Source organism: Hyla sarda, chromosome 7 (assembly GCF_029499605.1).
Source record: "Hyla sarda isolate aHylSar1 chromosome 7, aHylSar1.hap1, whole genome shotgun sequence".
NCBI classification, from domain to species: domain Eukaryota; kingdom Metazoa; phylum Chordata; class Amphibia; order Anura; family Hylidae; genus Hyla; species Hyla sarda.
In genome coordinates, this window is record NC_079195.1 from 136,222,978 (window position 1) to 136,241,168 (window position 18,191).

Below are 18,191 nucleotides of genomic sequence, written 5' to 3' on the forward strand. Positions count from 1 at the left end.
ACCCCAGACATCTGGTGCACAGAGTGAACTTCGCTCCGTGCCGAATGACTGGTGAAGGGGGCAGAAGCTTGTGACGTCACAGCCATGCCCCCTCAATGCAAGTCTATGGGTGTGGGCGTGATGGCCGTCATGCACCCTTCTATAGACTTGCATTGAGGAGCCTCCGGCGCTGCACCCAATGCTCTAAATGAATGTCGGGTGCAGCAGGGAGAATGCGGGGGTCCCCAGCAGCGGGACCACCGCAATCATACATGTTATCCCCTATCCTTTGGATAGGGGATAAGATGTCTAGGGGCGGAGTACCCTTTTAAGTGGAACTCTTGGGTGAGTTCCCACACTTTTTTTCCCAGGACTTGACCCCTGTAATTAATGCAAGGACATGTGATATGGGCCAATTGTTCATTTTTGCCCAACACGGGGACATTATCTCCCTAAGTATTAAGCTAAGTCAGCTATTATGTTCTAATGGATCTGTGATATAGGAAAATTTACATTGCTGTTTTTGAATCATGTTGGAAAGGGGGCATGGCATTGTATATAATAAGATTAAATAACAGGACGGTATTATGCTTGTGTAAACAAGGCCTTTACTTTCAGTACATGTATTGGCATGTACTGAAATTAAGGGCCTTGTTTACACAAGCATAATACCGCTCTGTTATTTAGGAAGGAAAATATTCTCAAATCTTTCCATTAAAATAAATAAATTCTACTTCCTCCTCTGCAAGGTCTGTTTCAGTGAACAAATGCAGAAGGGAAAAAGAAGCACACTTACACCTCAATAGGAACGTATAGAGCGAAAACCATAGCACATATTTTACATTAAGGGAACAAAGGACAAATGCAAACAGGAGACACATTTCCTCACACCATTTGTAGGTTTATATGTTTATTCCTCAAGCTCTTGATACAATATTGTAGAAATCTTGAATAGAATACAAATATCTTCTTCTGGTCTCTTCAAGTTTCTTCTGGCAGATAGATGGTCATTTTAGTTAAAGTGCATATCTTACTTCACCTATAGTTGTGAAACTGGCAACACAGTCTAGTAAGGGTTAACAAGCATATATCAGGCATACTTTTTTGTAGATTCGGCTGCTTTATACAAAAAAAAAAAAAAAAAAATATATATATATATATATATATATATATATATATATATACAGAGCTTCCACGAGTGTCAGAGATATGTGGTCCGCTATGCCAAAGGGTCACATCCCCTCTCTTGCTGACATTATGCCCACTTGGCCTGGTGATTGACACAGTCTGTTTTTGCCAATGCCAGCCCTGTGTATTTCACTTGTGCATGCACCATGGTTATTACGCCGAATGAGCAGGCAAACTGTAAGGGCTTCCATAGGCAGGCGAGCCCTGTGTGTCAATAACAAGGCCAAGTAGGCATAATGAAGTCAGCAAAGTGGCACTGTGACCCTGGGACATAGCAGACGCTGGACCATGCCAATGCTATAAAAGAAATGATTGGAATATAGCAACCAAATCTAGACACAATTGTAAGCCTGCCATATGCTTGTTAACTCCTACTAGACTGTTTCACAATTATCGCAGAAGTGACCGATGCATTGTAAGGAGGAGAGCACCTGCTGATGCACACTACTTAATAGCCAGACACAGAATTGCCAGTACTATATAAATAAAACTATGACCTTTTATCAAGGTCAACATGATACTGATTATGTCAATTTTTCCTAATTTCATTGCTGTGTCAGTCCAGCATTCAGCAACTTTATACTCCCAACGCTAACCCAAAAAAATAGCTTAATGTAAAAAGAAAAAAAAGAAAGAAAATAAAAACATGTTCTGCACTTAGATTTAATGTCAAGTATGTCCTTTCCAGACAGCTAGTAAAGATAAAGAGGCAGAGTAGTACTGCAAGCTCGTGGTCATATGCCAGGTCAAAGCCATCTATCACAGTGGCAACAAATATAGAGTCATTCCTGTGCTTGTAAACAATGAAACAAACTATATATAAGATAGTAGTCATTACACAGAAAGAAGTCAATGCATAACATCCTTAAAAATTATTAATGGTCAATCCCTGATAGGGAACTCAACACTATGTCAATCTCTGGACACAACAAAAGTGAAAAAATAAGCAATTGGGGCTCCACTTTGGAGCAGAGAGGATGGATGAAGAGAAGAAGTATGTGTCGATGAAGAGAATAGTATGTCATTTTATATTTCTTCATATGCATTAATGTTGCTTTATTTTAAGAATTTACCTAACCCTGTTTGAAAGCCCTTAACTGTTTTTACTGGGACCAGTTCCTTAGGTAAACTGTTCCACAAATTCACAGTTTGTACGGTATAGAAGGCTTGTCGCCTCTGTAAATGAAACCTTACAGGTGAAAGGTGCGCACTTTTGTCTTTTAAAGGTGTCTTATCTGGAAAAATGTTCCCCTATATGTTTATGGACTATCTATAGTTCCTAAATATGTTGATCATATCCCCTCTCAAATGTCACTTCTCAAGGCTTCCTTCAATATTTTCTCATAACTAAGATGTTCTATACACTTTATTAGTTTAGTTGGACACCTTTGCACCTTTTACAGCTCCAGGACATCCTTTTTTATAAACTGGTGCCCAAAACTGTACAGCATAATATAGACAAGGTTGCACCACTGATTTATAAAGCGGTAATATTAAGTCCCTGTCAAACAAGCCCAAGACCATTTATAGACATTACAATATCCAACTGGGCTTAGAAGCAGGATATATTCACACTTTATCAACAATAGACTCCTTATGCAGGCTTCTACTCTTTTACTTTTTTTCATAAAAAGAAATTAGGTTTCTTTTCAAAACTTCTGTCCTTAGTAAAAAAAAAATGCTGGGTATCACTTATAATACAATTACCCCCTAATCCCCTATGAGCCTATAGCACTTTTAGAAGAACACCAGTCTCTTGTCACAATATCAATCAACAGAGAATCTCTAAATATTATGAACAAAAGGTACATAAATTACTGAACCAAGTTCTCTAAGAACTCTTGGGTGTAATCCATCTGGTTTTTGTTCTCTTTAAGGACCTATTGTGTAGCATGTGACATTAGTAGTCTACAGGCAGTAGAAGTCCAATAATGTGCGAACAATCAAACACACAAAAGGACAAAATTGACTGAAGCCAATATTTGACAACAAGACCAATAAAATAAAATATGCATTATACCAGTAAAAATAAAAAATGCTAAAACCCTTATAAGACAGATTGGAAAAGACATAGATAGCACATGGCAAACACTAACAATATCAATAAAACTTGCAGAAGACAGACTGAACACGATAACACATGGTGGCAATGCTATAAAAAACAATAGCAATCCATATAAATCTTATAAATCCAACCAGATTGAGACTGACTGGACAAGATATAGACACAGAAAGCTCACCGCAGCAATATGACTGCCCTGAAAACAAATACATTCATTATATAGGGTGAGGATTCACCACAAGCAAAACACAACAAAAACCTGGTATGGCCCATTACTATGACAAAAAACTAGAACTGCTACCAGCAAGTGAATACAAAGGAAAGCAGAAGGCAGTGATGGCCGCAGAATGTCTGTTTTGTAATTCCATGATGACTCAGGACATCACTATCAAGTTTTCTTTTTTAAAGAGACCAAGCATCTTAGAATAACCAGGTGATATTCAAGCAAGGACTTGTTTGTTTTAACTGTATTTTTGTTGACATTTTAAGTCATTTAGCAAATAAAGAGCCACAAAGATGCCAACAAAACTCTATGTGGCACATATGAATTAAATGAAATTAAACAATTGAATTAAACAAATATCCGACAGACGCACCTACAGTCATGGTGGATCCAGTATTCCTCCTACAAAGGCCACACAGAGTCATAAAGATGCAATTGGTTGTTTACTAATGCTTAAAGATATACCATAGTATTCACATCGTAAATATGCATGTAGAAGTCAATAGAAGTAGGTAATAGCGGTTGCTTCCATTTCATGGACCCAAACATTTGGCTAGGATGAGGATGTGTAGGAGTAATAAAAACTTTTTTTCCTATGCAAAGAAAGAAATATTAAAAAGATAATAAATAGATCTAGTGGGATGTTTATGGCAGGTACATTCTTAATGGGTGTCTAAATGGTGATATCGTAAAATCTTAATATTAAAAATACGTGTCCGATATAAGCCCTTTTGAAGAGACCAGTCTTACAGAGCCTTTTAAAGGGCATCGGGTCAAAAACTGTATTGGTATTTACAAAATGTATACCGTATTTTTCGCCGTTTAAGACGGGGGGGGAGTTGGTGCGTCTTATACGGCAAATACCTGGGGCCATCAACGGCTGGGACCCGCAGGTTAATACAGGACATCACCGATCGCGGTGATGCCCTGTATTAACCCTTCAGACGCTGCGATCAAAGCTGACCGCCGCGTCTGAAGGGAAAGTGACACTAACCCGGCTGCTCAGTCGGGCTGTTCGGGACCTCCGCGGCGTCCCGAACAGCTTACAGGACACAGGGAGGGACCTTACTTGCCTCCTCGGTGTCTGCTCCGTGCCGGGATCCCCTGCATGGCCGTCGCTCTCCTTTGACGTCATCACGTCGTCGCGCATGCCGTCCCCTCATCCAATAGGAGCGGCGTGCATAGCGACGTGATGACGGAGAGCGTGGATCCCAGGGAAGATGATGTCCAGAGCGTCTGGGACACCACGGGGACGCGGCGACAGCGATGGAGCGACATCCAGGGCAGCGGTGACGGGTTGGGAGCTGCAGGGACAAGTGAGTACTACCTCCTATCCAGTGGTCTTCAACCTGCGGACCTCCAGATGTTGCAAAACTACAACTCCCAGCATGTTGGCCGTTGGCTGTCCGGACATGCTGGGAGTTGTAGTTTTGCAACATCTGGAGGTCCGCAGGTTGAAGATCACTGTTGGGTTCAGAATCTTTTTTTTTCAAAATTTTGCACCTTTAAAATAGTCTTATATGCCGGTGCTTCCTATAGGACGAAAAATACGGTAGGTAGTGACAGGAAAATCTGTTTATAATTTTGTTGCTGTGAATCACTAGAGAAACTTTTGTTTGTCACCATATTAGAAGCTATGAAAACTGTGGAATGTTGGGAATATGTAGAACTGTTAAAAGCTGGGTATCCCCAGGAAATTTGAACACTGCAGCATGTGAAATAACTAAGATGTGACAAAATTGTTACATAAATAGTTCATGTTTCAGGAATTGGCAGAAGGTACTGTGGTCTATTCACCAGATTCTTAGCTTAACTTTGGCAAGCACTATATAGCAGTTTTATTTATGTATAGACACAGTAGGCTTGTGCCTATACTGAAAGTAGCCTAGTGAAAGAATACCTGCTAAATATTACATGTGTTACACGTATTACATGAAAATACACTGAGAAGAGTTTATTGAAATTCTAGTTATTTATTCACATGCTGTGGGAATGAGAAGAGGACACTAATGGACAAGATGAAGGCTCCCAATGATTCTATATGATGTGAGACATGCACCGCTATGCCCTGCATCATACTGTAAGAGCAAACAAACATTATTAAACCATACACAATTTAAGTCTTAATCTAAATAATATCTATAATCTCCAGTGCCAATAATCTGTGCCTATAGGTTCCTGCATTATAAATCTAGTACGGATAGTTACACTTCTATATAGATCATTCCCTCAGATTTCTACAGAATTGGGCTGGATTCACACAACAGAACCTATGGCCAGATACCAAGGGTGGCACTTTGACCGCGTTCCCCATAGACAGCAATGGATTTCTGAGTAGATCCGCCAAAAGAATGAACATTCTTTTGTTGTGTGAACTTGGCCTAATGTTTACTCTTCCATTTTGTGCCAGGAATGAACAAAGAACAAATATAGATTTGGCATCCAACCCCTTCTACATCGAAATAAGTGAGTAGTGTACTTGATGGGGCCTAGTGCAGCGATTTTCTTCCCTTGATGAGTAGATACTTCTGCACTGAGATGAAAAACAAGAAGAACAGTGCCACCCTGTGATTTCCAACAGTATATAGCCCAATTACCCTATTTGAGTATCATTTGGGCATTTTAGCCATTGTCTTTTGTAATTACAAACATCCATCTGTGCGAACATACAAATGTTTTTATTCTATTTACCATGAGCAAAAGCATAATGGACCTGGACAAAATCTAATTAAATCATTGTACTGTTATAAATAGTTATAGAGAACATTATATTCAGGTCAAGGTGTTTTTCTTCTTTTTTTTTTCTAAAGAGCTTGTAAACCAACTACTGCTACATGATAAAGTATGTGCGCTACTGGACAATTCAAATAAATGATCTGGCTTTAGTGTTTATGTTCATATCTATTCCAGACCATATGTGAAAACAAAGGACACACCACTTCCATAATGCATCAATCTAGGAGACAAAGACAAATTATTCAATGGCAATTTCCAGGAGAGGAACATTTTTTCATCTGTTATCACCACGTCCTCTCCCTGAAATAGCTGTAAGAATTGAAATTATTCTGGATAAACAGACTAGAAATGTTTCTTACTCTGCCCCTTTTCCTTTAGAAGTGCCTTTAAAGGGGTGGAACACATTTTTTTTTTAAATCAACTGGTGCCAGAAAGTTAAACAGATTTGTAAATGACTTCTAGTAAAAAAAAAAAAAGATCCTTCCAGCATTTTTTAGCAGCTGTATGCTACAGAGGAATTTCTTTTTTGTCTTGTCCACAGTGCTCTCTGCTGACACCTGATGCCCGTATCAGGAACTGTCCATAGCAGGAGAAAATCATCATAGTAAATCTATGCTTCTCTGGAAAGTTCCTGACAAGGACAGAGGTGTCAGCAGAGAGCAATGTGGACAAGACAAAAAAGAAATTCAAAAAGCAAAGAATATCCTCTGTAGCATACAGTTGCTAATAAGTACTGGAAGGATAAAGATTTTTTTTATAGGAGTAATTTACAAATCTGTTTAACTTTCTGGCACCAATTCATTAAAAAAAAAAAAAAAAAAAAAAAGTTTTCCACTGGAGTACCCCTTTAATGCTTGACTGTGCATTTCTTTCATGAACAGGCTGGGTCCAACAGGAAATAATCCATGTCAGCTGTTCTCCACTCTTAAAGATGGGGGTCCCAAGACTTATGTCATGGTGATGACAAACATATTGGCATCAGGATATAAAGTCATTACAGTTGGTAATGTTTTTGTAGAATATTAGCTGTGACTGTACATGAAAATGAAAGAATGGAATGTTACGCCTAGCGCTCCGGGCCCCCGCTCCTCCCCGGAGCGCTCACGGCGTCTTTCTCCCTGCAGCTCCCCGGTCAGTCCCGCTGACCGGGAGCGCTGCTCTGTCATGGCCGTTGGGGATGCGATTCGCACAGCGGGACGCGCCCGCTCGCGAATCGCATCCCAGGTCACTTACCCGTTCCCGTCCCCTGCTGTCATGTGCTGGCGCGCGCGGCTCCGCTCTCTAGGGCGCGCGCGCGCCAGCTCCCTGAGACTTAGAGGGCCAGTGCACCAATGATTGGTGCCTGGCCCAATTAGCTTAATTGGCTCCCACCTGCTCCCTGGCTATATCTGGTCTCCTCCCTTGCACTCCCTTGCCGGATCTTGTTGCCCTTGTGCCTAGTGAAAGCGTTTTGTGTGTTAAAGCCTGTGTACCAGAACTTCTGCTATCTCCCCTGACTACGAACCTTGCCGCCTGCCCCCGACCTTCTGCTACGTCCGACTTTGCTTCTGCCTACTCCCTTGTACCTCGCCTATCTTCAGCAGTCAGAGAGGTGAGCCGTTGCTAGTGGATACGACCTGGTCACTACCGCCGCAGCAAGACCATCCCGCTTTGCGGCGGGCTCTGGTGAAAACCTGTAGTGGCTTAGAACCGGTCCACTAGCGCGGTCCTCGCCATCCCTCTCTGGCACAGAGGATCCACTACCTGCCAGCCGGCATCGTGACAGTAGATCCGGCCATGGATCCCGCTGAAGTTCCTCTACCAGTTGTCGCTGACCTCCCTACGCTGGTCGCCCAGCAAGCTCGTCAGATCGCCCAACAAGATCACCAGCTGTCGTACTTGACCACCATGACACAGCAACTCCAGTCACAACTACAGCAAGTACAGTCACAGCTACAGCAGCAACAACCATCTCCTCCGCCAGCTCCTGCACCCCTTCCGCAGCGAGTGGCCACTCCTAGCCTCCGCCTGTCCTTGCCGGACAAATTTAATGGGGACTCTAAGTTTTGCCGTGGCTTTCTTTCGCAATGTTCCCTGCACTTGGAGATGATGTCGGACCAGTTTCCTACTGAAAGGTCTAAGGTGGCTTTCGTAGTCAGCCTTCTGTCTGGAAAAGCCCTGTCATGGGCCACACCGCTCTGGGACCGCAATGACCCCGTCACTGCCTCTGTACACTCCTTCTTCTCGGAAATTCGAAGTGTCTTTGAGGAACCTGCCCGAGCCTCTTCTGCTGAGACTGCCCTGCTGAACCTGGTCCAGGGTAATTCCTCCGTTGGCGAGTACGCCATACAATTCCGTACTCTTGCTTCTGAACTATCCTGGAATAATGAGGCTCTCTGCGCGACCTTTAAAAAAGGCCTATCCAGCAACATTAAAGATGTTCTGGCCGCACGAGAGACTCCTGCTAACCTGCATGAACTCATTCATCTAGCCACTCGCATTGACATGCGTTTTTCTGAGAGGCATCAAGAGCTCCGCCAGGAAAAAGACTTAGATCTCTGGACACCTCTCCCACAGTCTCCACTGCAATCTGCGCCTAGGCCTCCCGCCGAGGAGGCCATGCAAGTGGATCGGTCTCGCCTGACCCTGGAAGAGAGGAATCGCCGTAAGGAAGAGAATCTTTGTCTGTACTGTGCCAGTACTGAACATTTTTTGGTGGATTGCCCAATCCGTCCTCCACGTCTGGGAAACGCACGCTCGCACCCAGCTCTCGTGGGTGTGGCGTCTCTTGATGCTAAGTCGGCTTCTCCACGTCTCACGGTGCCTGTTCGGATTTCTACTTCAGCCAGCTCTCCCCTCTCAGCCGTGGCCTGCCTGGACTCTGGAGCTTCTGGGAATTTTATTCGGGAGTCCTTAGTGAATAAATTCCGCATTCCGGTGACCCGTCTTGTCAAGCCACTCCACATTTCCGCGGTCAACGGAGCCAGGTTGGATTGCACCGTGCGTTACCGCACGGAGCCCCTCCTAATGTGCATCGGACCTCATCACGAGGAAATTGTATTTTTTGTCCTTCCTAATTGCACTTCTGAAGTTCTCCTTGGACTACCCTGGCTTCAACACCATTCCCCAACCCTGGATTGGTCCACTGGGGAGATCAAGAGTTGGGGTCCCTCTTGTTCCAAGGACTGCCTTCAACCGGTTCCCAGTACTCCCTGCCGTGATCCTGTGGTTCTTCCTGTATCCGGTCCCCCTAAGGTCATTAAGGACTCTGCCTGCCACAGGAAATGCCTCTCCCTCCCTCCCAGTCCCATCAGGCAAGCCTCTGTGTCCCCTCATGGCCCTCGTCCTGGTGTCACACTGCCCCGTGCCAGGTCTCGCCCTCTGCCCTCTCTCCCCATTCCTACTCCTGCTGTTCTGCCTGCCGTTGAGGAATCCCTCCATCCTTTCCCGGTGTCCTCATCCCAGGGGAGGCAGTTACCGGACAAAGAGAAGGGGAGACCTAAGGGGGGGGGTACTGTTACGCCTAGCGCTCCGGGCCCCCGCTCCTCCCCGGAGCGCTCACGGCGTCTTTCTCCCTGCAGCTCCCCGGTCAGTCCCGCTGACCGGGAGCGCTGCTCTGTCATGGCCGTTGGGGATGCGATTCGCACAGCGGGACGCGCCCGCTCGCGAATCGCATCCCAGGTCACTTACCCGTTCCCGTCCCCTGCTGTCATGTGCTGGCGCGCGCGGCTCCGCTCTCTAGGGCGCGCGCGCGCCAGCTCCCTGAGACTTAGAGGGCCAGTGCACCAATGATTGGTGCCTGGCCCAATTAGCTTAATTGGCTCCCACCTGCTCCCTGGCTATATCTGGTCTCCTCCCTTGCACTCCCTTGCCGGATCTTGTTGCCCTTGTGCCTAGTGAAAGCGTTTTGTGTGTTAAAGCCTGTGTACCAGAACTTCTGCTATCTCCCCTGACTACGAACCTTGCCGCCTGCCCCCGACCTTCTGCTACGTCCGACTTTGCTTCTGCCTACTCCCTTGTACCTCGCCTATCTTCAGCAGTCAGAGAGGTGAGCCGTTGCTAGTGGATACGACCTGGTCACTACCGCCGCAGCAACACCATCCCGCTTCGCGGCGGGCTCTGGTGAAAACCTGTAGTGGCTTAGAACCGGTCCACTAGCGCGGTCCTCGCCATCCCTCTCTGGCACAGAGGATCCACTACCTGCCAGCCGGCATCGTGACATGGAAATGTTTATTTCTCTTATTTTTAAATATATTTGGCCACAATCACATCATGTGGAATCACGTTACTTCTGGACTGAACAATGTGGTGAAAAGTTGCAAACATCTGTGACCTCATGCTTCTCTACAGTAGGCACAGTGTTATTTATCATTTCTAGCTGCTATTTATTAATATCTTTCTTATCCTAGAAACTAAAAGTGGCTATAATATTAGATAGAAGTAGGTTGATGGTTGAACAAAGATTATCTGGGGAATAATGTCACGGACACGGTCAGACAAATTTAGCCCGTATTGGCCATTACAGTTGTTCAAGATGGCCATACATGATGAATGACTCTAGATGAAGAACAAGGAATATTTCTGAGAACATTATTTCCTGAATAAAAGACCTTTAGTATGATTATCGGCTGAGTCCGGCATAGTTTCCCTCTGGCGTGCACTGGAGAGAAACTGATGGTAGAACTGATCCCATTCATTTGAATAGGACAGTTCACATTCAACCAGCATCTCAATTTTGATGCCGTATGGTTGGACACGCTGGAGGGCAATGGGCAGGGGAACGCATCTTGTTTAAACAATGGGCGCCGAATGCCATACAACTGATGACAACTTGTCATCAGCTGTAACATCAGTTGTGTTGAGATCTAGGCTGAGTTCACCTATGCCAGACATATGTAATCCCAGCCTTAGTCTGTCATCAGTTGGCTAAAACAATAGTTCCTTGTCAAATTTCACCAAATGAATGATTGTTTTGGCTGAAATAGTCCCGTTTCATCAATCTCTATCTAATATGTATGTGTAGAGACATCTTAATCATATATGACAGACATTTTTCTAGGGGGAAATGGTTTATTATGAGCCGCTATAATGGAGAATCCATATTGTTAGAAAAATAGGCTGGTTGTTTTGTGCTTTGCAGTGTTTTAATAGAAAGCACAACCAAAATATTACATAGCAAACAATTTTAATTTAAAAGAAAAAATTCAGTAAAGAAGAATGTATAAAACAACGCCTCACAATTAGTTGTAATGATATTCCATATATATGTAATTCACAATTATTTGTAATGATATACCATATTTATGTAATTCACAATTAGTTGTAATGATATTCCATATATATGTAATTCACAATTATTTGTAATGATATACCATATTTATGTAATTCACAATAAGGTATGGGATGAACACAAGTGCCAATAAAACATAATTGATGAACTTCTTTTCTTTCAAATGTCAGCTACTTTATTATGAAGAAAAAATACGGTAGCCAACTCCATTTGCAAGTATTACACAATTTTTCATAATTATGGCCATTTACAGAGCCAGGCATTCATGTAATGAATCAAGACGGGCACAGAGTCTTGTGATGCATCACAAATACTTATTAGGATGTCATTACCATGTGTCCTGGCTGCAGCTGAAATTCTCTGGATGTATTATTACTGTGAGCTGAGGAATGGATTGGTTAGGGATTTAGAAATCGCAGAAGACATGTATATGTATGTTGTGGAAGATGCATTTCTAGATATACTGGTATAATGGTAAACTCAGCACATTATATATAAGTCCATGTTACAGACCTGTCACTTAGAGTGAATTATGTTATTCTTACATATATGCCATGTCTCCTGTGACATCTTATCATCTATCTTTATATTGTGGTTAGCCTGTGAATAAATATGTCTATTGTATATTTTATATGATTTACCATATTCAAGGTAAATGGTGTAGATATGCAATTTTTCTTAGGATAATAGATGCACCAGGCTGAGAAGTTACTGTACCGTATATACTCGAGTATAAGCCAACCCGAATATAACGGTGCATGCACACTACGTTTCTTTAGATACGGGACCGTATTACGGCTGGGGAGAGGGGGCGGAGAGTCAGGGGCGGGGCAACCGCATGCTGTCGAATGCGGTCCCGTATCTAATGTATTTCAATGAGCGACCGGAGTGAAACGCTGCCTCCAGTTGGCTCCGTTTTGCCCCATATACAGTTTCCCAACCGGACCTAAAAACGCTGTTGACTACGTTTTTAGGTCCGGTCGGGAAACCGTATACGGGCCAAAACGGAGCCGACCGGAGGCAGCGTTTCACTCTGGTCGCTCATTGAAATACATTAGATACGGGACCGCATATGGCAGCGTGCAGTTGCCCCGCCCCCGACTCTCCGCCCCCTCTCCCCAGCCATATACAGTCCTGTATCTTAAGAAACGTAGTGTGCATGCACCTTAAGCCGAGGCCCCTAATTTCACCCCAAAAACCCAGGAAAAGTTATTGACTCGACTATAAGCCTAGGGTGGGAAATACATCGTCCCCCCCTGTCATCATCCAGACCCCCATCATTAACACCCTCATCATCATCACCCTGTCATCATCCCCCTTCATCATCACCGCCTGTCATCATCCCCCCTTCATCATTACCCTGTCATCATCCTTCCCTTCATCATCCCCCCTTCATCATCACCGCCTGTCATCATCCTCCTGTCATCATCCCACACCCCCCCCTTCATCATCACCGCCTGTCATCTTCCCCCTGTCATCATCCCACACCCCCCCTTCAGCATCACCTCCTGTCATCATCCCCCTGTCATCATCACCACACCCCTCTTCATCATCACCGCCTGTCATCATCCCACCCCACCCCCCTTCATCATCACCGCCTGTCAATGTCTGAACAGTGGTCTTCAACCTGCGGACCTCCAGATGTTTCAAAACTACAACTCCCAGCATGCCCGGACAGCCATCAGCTTTTCTGGGCATGCTGGGAGTTGTAGTTTTGAAACATCTGGAGGTCCGCAGGTTGAAGACCACTACGGCCTTTGTCATCATCCAGACCCCCCCCCCTTTAGTTTTCTACTCACCTCCCCTCGGTGGGAAAGAAGGGTGAGCTGGTCCGGGCCATCTGTGCTGCAGGGACCGTCCGGTGGGGAGGGATATCATTCCGGGCTGTCCATCTTCACCGGGGGGGCCTCTTCTCCGTGCTTCGGGCCTGGCCTCGGAATAGTGACGTTGCCTTGAGGACGACGCACAGGGACGTTCATGCGCAACGTCCCTGTGTGTCGTCATCAAGGCAACGTCACTATTCCAGGCCCGAAGCACGGAGAAGAGGCCCCCCGGTGAAGATGGGCAGCCCGGAACGACTAACCCTCCCCACCGGACGGTCCCTGCAGCACATATGGCCCGGACCAGCTCACCCTTCCTTCCTGCCGAGGGCAGGTCAGTACAAAACTAAAGGGGGGGGGGGGGTCTGGATAATGACGAAGGCCGCAGTGGTCTTCAACCTATGGACCTCTAGATGTTTCAAAACTACAACTCCCAGCATGCCAACGGCTGTCCGGGCATGCTGGGAGTTGTAGTTTTGAAACATCTGGAGGTCCGCAGGTTGAAGACCACTGAGGGCGGATAGTTCACTCGAGTATAAGTCGAAGGGGGTGTTTTCAGCACGTAAAATCGTGCTGAAAAACTCGGCTTATGCTCGAGTTTATACGGTACCTTGTCTCTATATATCTATTCTTTCATGATACATCTATAAAAGCTCTCTCATATTATCTAAGGAAATGTAGGAAGTAATCTCTGGACCCTAAAGTATATATCCGGTCACTCAATTTCTGTTTTTGAATATTTGTCTTTTTCACTTTTGCTGATTCTTACTATCTCTAGGTCCAGGGAAGACTAAATGGAACTGAGTTCTACCATCTATACATAGCCTAGTAGGAAGATCACCACCTTTATACAACCAAAGACCTTTACAGCTAGAATATTAGGTGGTACAGTGATAACTTCCTCTTGTAGGGTAGGAGGAATGCTTACATTATTCCAGATTTTGTTCAATATTTGGATAAGATAGATGACAATTTGAAGTTTAATTTCTGGATGTCATGTTTACTGGAAACAGAAGTACCTGGAGAGTGGACAAACACTATTGAGAATCCACATTGGGAAATGTAATTTTACAAGCAAGCAGCTGTCAAACGCCACATGCTGTCAGGAACCCCCTACAGAGGAACATGTCACAGCTGGAAGATCTTGCTCTACAGAACATTCATATCAGCGGGAACATAGAAATATTGATAACAGATTATTACAACTCTGTTACTTCAGTAGGTTTTTAACACAAGCTAAGTCCATTGCCAATTGACAAGTTAGGACAGAATGTCTTTTTCTTGGAGTGATAAAAGAAGGAAATGCATGTATGAGAACATCGCCTTCTCCACTTTCCATACTTAGTTGACATTGTATGTAAATATTCATCTACTTCATATCAAGAAAGACAATTACAACAAAACCAATGATCAAGTCACCCAAAATTGCATTGAATTGGGGTCTTCTAATAATGGCTCCTAGGCGTGCAGTGTGGTGGACTGAAAATGCATCATACAAAATTTGGTCTGGGTACAGGGAGGTCTTCTCAAAGACACGTGAGGTGTCCCGGTACCGCATCATATACGGTACCTGTTTATAGGTCCCCATAGCCAGAGTCCCTAGGACGTCGGGGTCCTTTTGTATAGTCCACCCCTAGTCACCTCTCACCCCTATAGTCATTGCTCTAGTCTAATGCTCCTTATTTGTGGAAGTTTAACTGTATAAAATGTACATAAATAGTTAATTTCCTGTGAGAAGCGTAGCAGGACCTGCGGGGCACGTGATCAGGTGAACTCTATGGTATTTCTGCTTGAGGACCTTTGGAGGTCCTTGTGACGTAATGCACTAATTTCCTTTGTGACGGTGAGTGACAGATGGCTGGACCAATGAAAAACGGCCCCGCCCCTGCCCATATAAGGGCGCGGTGGCCATTAATCTCTCTCTTGGTTCCTGGCTGTTGACGAGAAAGGATCTGCGCTGCTGTCATCAGTGAGTCTAGGCCTTAGCCTTGCGGCGGCGGCTGATCTATTCCAAATTGTGGGTGTATCAATCCCTAAACACTCTGCAAGACCACCGGACCTTATCTATCCCCTAAATCCGGACGGATCTTCGCAATATACCCTGAATTCAGGGACTATTATCTTAAGTCAAGGTCCGCAACATCTGTCAGTCAAGTGTAGAGAGACTGTTTGATTGAGACTGTTACTACTCTGTGGATGTACCGCAAGCCGTTAAGTAAAGTTTATGCAAGTTCAAATTCAACTATCTTGTGGACCTTCCGTCTTTATTCTTATACACCTGTCGTTACTGGGAAGGGCGGCGATAGGCCGGTGAGTCATCTCAGCATACTAGCCCTCAGCCAGGCATCACGAACTATAGGGTTAACATTAACCCCTGATATACCAAAGCAAATCCCTGACTGTACTACCACTACCCCTGAGACTTACCACACACAGGTCTCAAAAATGATGCATTATAGCTTCCCTGTATGAAATAGAGTACAAATAATTTAATAATTTGGAATTTAAAGCAGTAATTTATACTATTTAAAAGCCTGGCCCATCTTTAGACTGCACCATCTACTTTTCAGTAAGCAATATTATTAGATACTACATTTAGGAGTTTAAGAGTATATATATATATATATATATATATATATATATATATATATATATGAAAAATCACATCCTATGCATGTTTTCTAAGCGCTACCTCTTAGCATAAGAGTTTTTTTTTAATCTTTTTTAAATAATTCCTCATTGTTGGGGGATGCAGTTAAATCTCTTATGGTCAACCATTGAGCTTACATTGTTTATAGGCTTATAATAAGGATGCTCTGTTTGCTTACTTTACAAAGCAACACAAGTTAACATATGACTTGCATGTGTATTGTGTCCATGTAATTGCATAGGTTTCCTCCAATAATTTCCTCTCACACACAAAAAAAAAAAAAATGTGGATACCATTAAAAGAGTAAGTGACCCATAAAAATAAGTTCTACAGAATAATGTACATGTTTTAAGGCATTTACACATTCACATACATTAAATATCTAGAAATGCATTTAATGTGTGCATTATCATGTATGACCCATTGATCATTCATGATAAGTAAAAAAAAAACACTTTTGATTTCTGTAATGAAAAGCATGTCAAACATCAGAGGTTGTTTCATTAATAGAGAGAAATCTTTAATCTCCTATCTAAGGGGAAAGTTCTGTAGCTTTCTTGTTAAATGCACATCAGTCGGATCACATTAAACCTTAATGTGTTGTCTCAGATACTTTCAGGCTATATAGAAATCTCATTCAGATGATAATTCAAAGAAATTAAGTCTCTACAAAGCTCAGCACATTCATATGAACTATTTGCAAATACTTTTGTTAGAAAAGTAATTTTTTTTAATTACCATAATATCCGTTCTGAGAAAACACTGTGCAGTTGGCATCTCATCCACCAATAGTAAACAACCAGTAGGCGTAGCACATACATTCTAATCTCTTCAGTGAAAGTACCAAAGAATTCTTAAGCTTGAATACTCAGAACATTAAAAAAGAGCTAAATTGGGAAACTATATGCTTTTGTATTGTTTGGCACAATGCTTAGAGTGGATTTATGTGTAGGTGGAGTCCTCGCAAATTCTGCATCTGTTACGTGCAGATTTTTGGGTGATTTTACTGTGGATTTTACAGGACAGGTCTGTTGTTCAAAGTGGACCTGCCAGATGACAGGCCTGTTCAAAGGTGAGGGGAAAAAGCCCAACCATACTTAAAATGTTGAAGCTCATGGCCACTGTCATTACAAGTGCCCAGGAGGCAGGTTCTTTATTTTTATTAGTCACAGCTCTCTGCATTGAGAGAAAACCTAGTCCCTCCACTCAGCTATGCCTGATAGCGCTAGCGTCCAGATGTAGCTTCTGGGCCCTAATGCAAAATTTGCCATTTATAATACTGGTCTCTTATGGGACAGATGTGCTTTGGGGCCTCCTTTGGCACCTGTCCTGGTGGGACTGCTACCTCTACACCCCCTATAGCTATGCCGCTGCTAGTGTCTAATCACTTAATCACTAGGGCTAGCAGTCATAGCTGAGAGGAAGAGACAGGAATGCTTTCAATGCAGAAAGCTCTAGGAACTTAGCGAGTAGAGCCTGCCTAGGCCCTTGTAATGGTAGTAACTGGAAGATCCAACAACATTTATCATGGCCATGCATGCTGCATGACCACGACATTGGATATGTACAGACTTCTCTTTATAGGCCTGTCAAAAGTTTTGATACCCTTCTTATCTCCTAATGCACAAGCTTGTCATGCCATGGACTTTAGCTCTTTACCCTAAGATAATGAAAGGTAGGAAGGTTTAGTGACCTACAATGTGTTGATTCCAGGATCCTTGCAGCAGTTTTGTCAACAACTTCTGTGTAACCTACCAGAAGTAAGCTATACATAATTGTGGGATCAGACTACAAAGTAAACAAAATGGTGTGCAAAAACAATAAATATTTAATTCTGAAGTAAAATTGCATTGTTTTGGAGTTATGTGGCCAATACAAAATGGTTGCACTGGTGGACCTTTCCTTCAAGTGATAAAAAAGAATTACTCCAACTAAGATGGTTGGCAGTCTTTTCAATATTTGAAGAGAGGGACTCTGACCTGGAATGAAGTCTAAGATATTATCTTCAGAACTACTACTAAGAAAAACATTATTGCCAACAGAATCTGAACTAAATTAGCAGTCCATTATTTGCATTAACAATTCTTTTGGATAGTCTATATAACCCCCTTTCCATTTGATATAAGGTATCTTTGAATGAGTTATAATGGCATACATTAAGATAGAGAAAGCAGTCAAAGTTGATGTTGCTTGGAAACATGTAAGAGAATGAACGGTGACATTTACTGCTTCGTGCCTACTAATCAAAGCCCATAAGCAGACAT

General features: G+C 43.4%; 1 protein-coding gene and 1 long non-coding RNA gene across 5 annotated transcripts in view; one reads left to right on the forward strand and one right to left on the reverse strand.

Moving 5' to 3' along the window:
• GRID1 (glutamate ionotropic receptor delta type subunit 1) overlaps positions 1–18,191 on the reverse strand; it is a 1,339,076-nt gene that overhangs the window by 1,202,015 nt on the left and 118,870 nt on the right. The gene's annotated exons all lie outside the window — the stretch shown is intronic.
• LOC130282508 (uncharacterized) overlaps positions 1–18,191 on the forward strand; it is a 52,224-nt gene that overhangs the window by 2,995 nt on the left and 31,038 nt on the right. Inside the window, exon 2 of the long non-coding RNA XR_008846428.1 lies at positions 5,863–5,918. This is a non-coding gene — a long non-coding RNA (uncharacterized LOC130282508). The remainder of the gene's footprint in view (positions 1–5,862; positions 5,919–18,191) is intronic.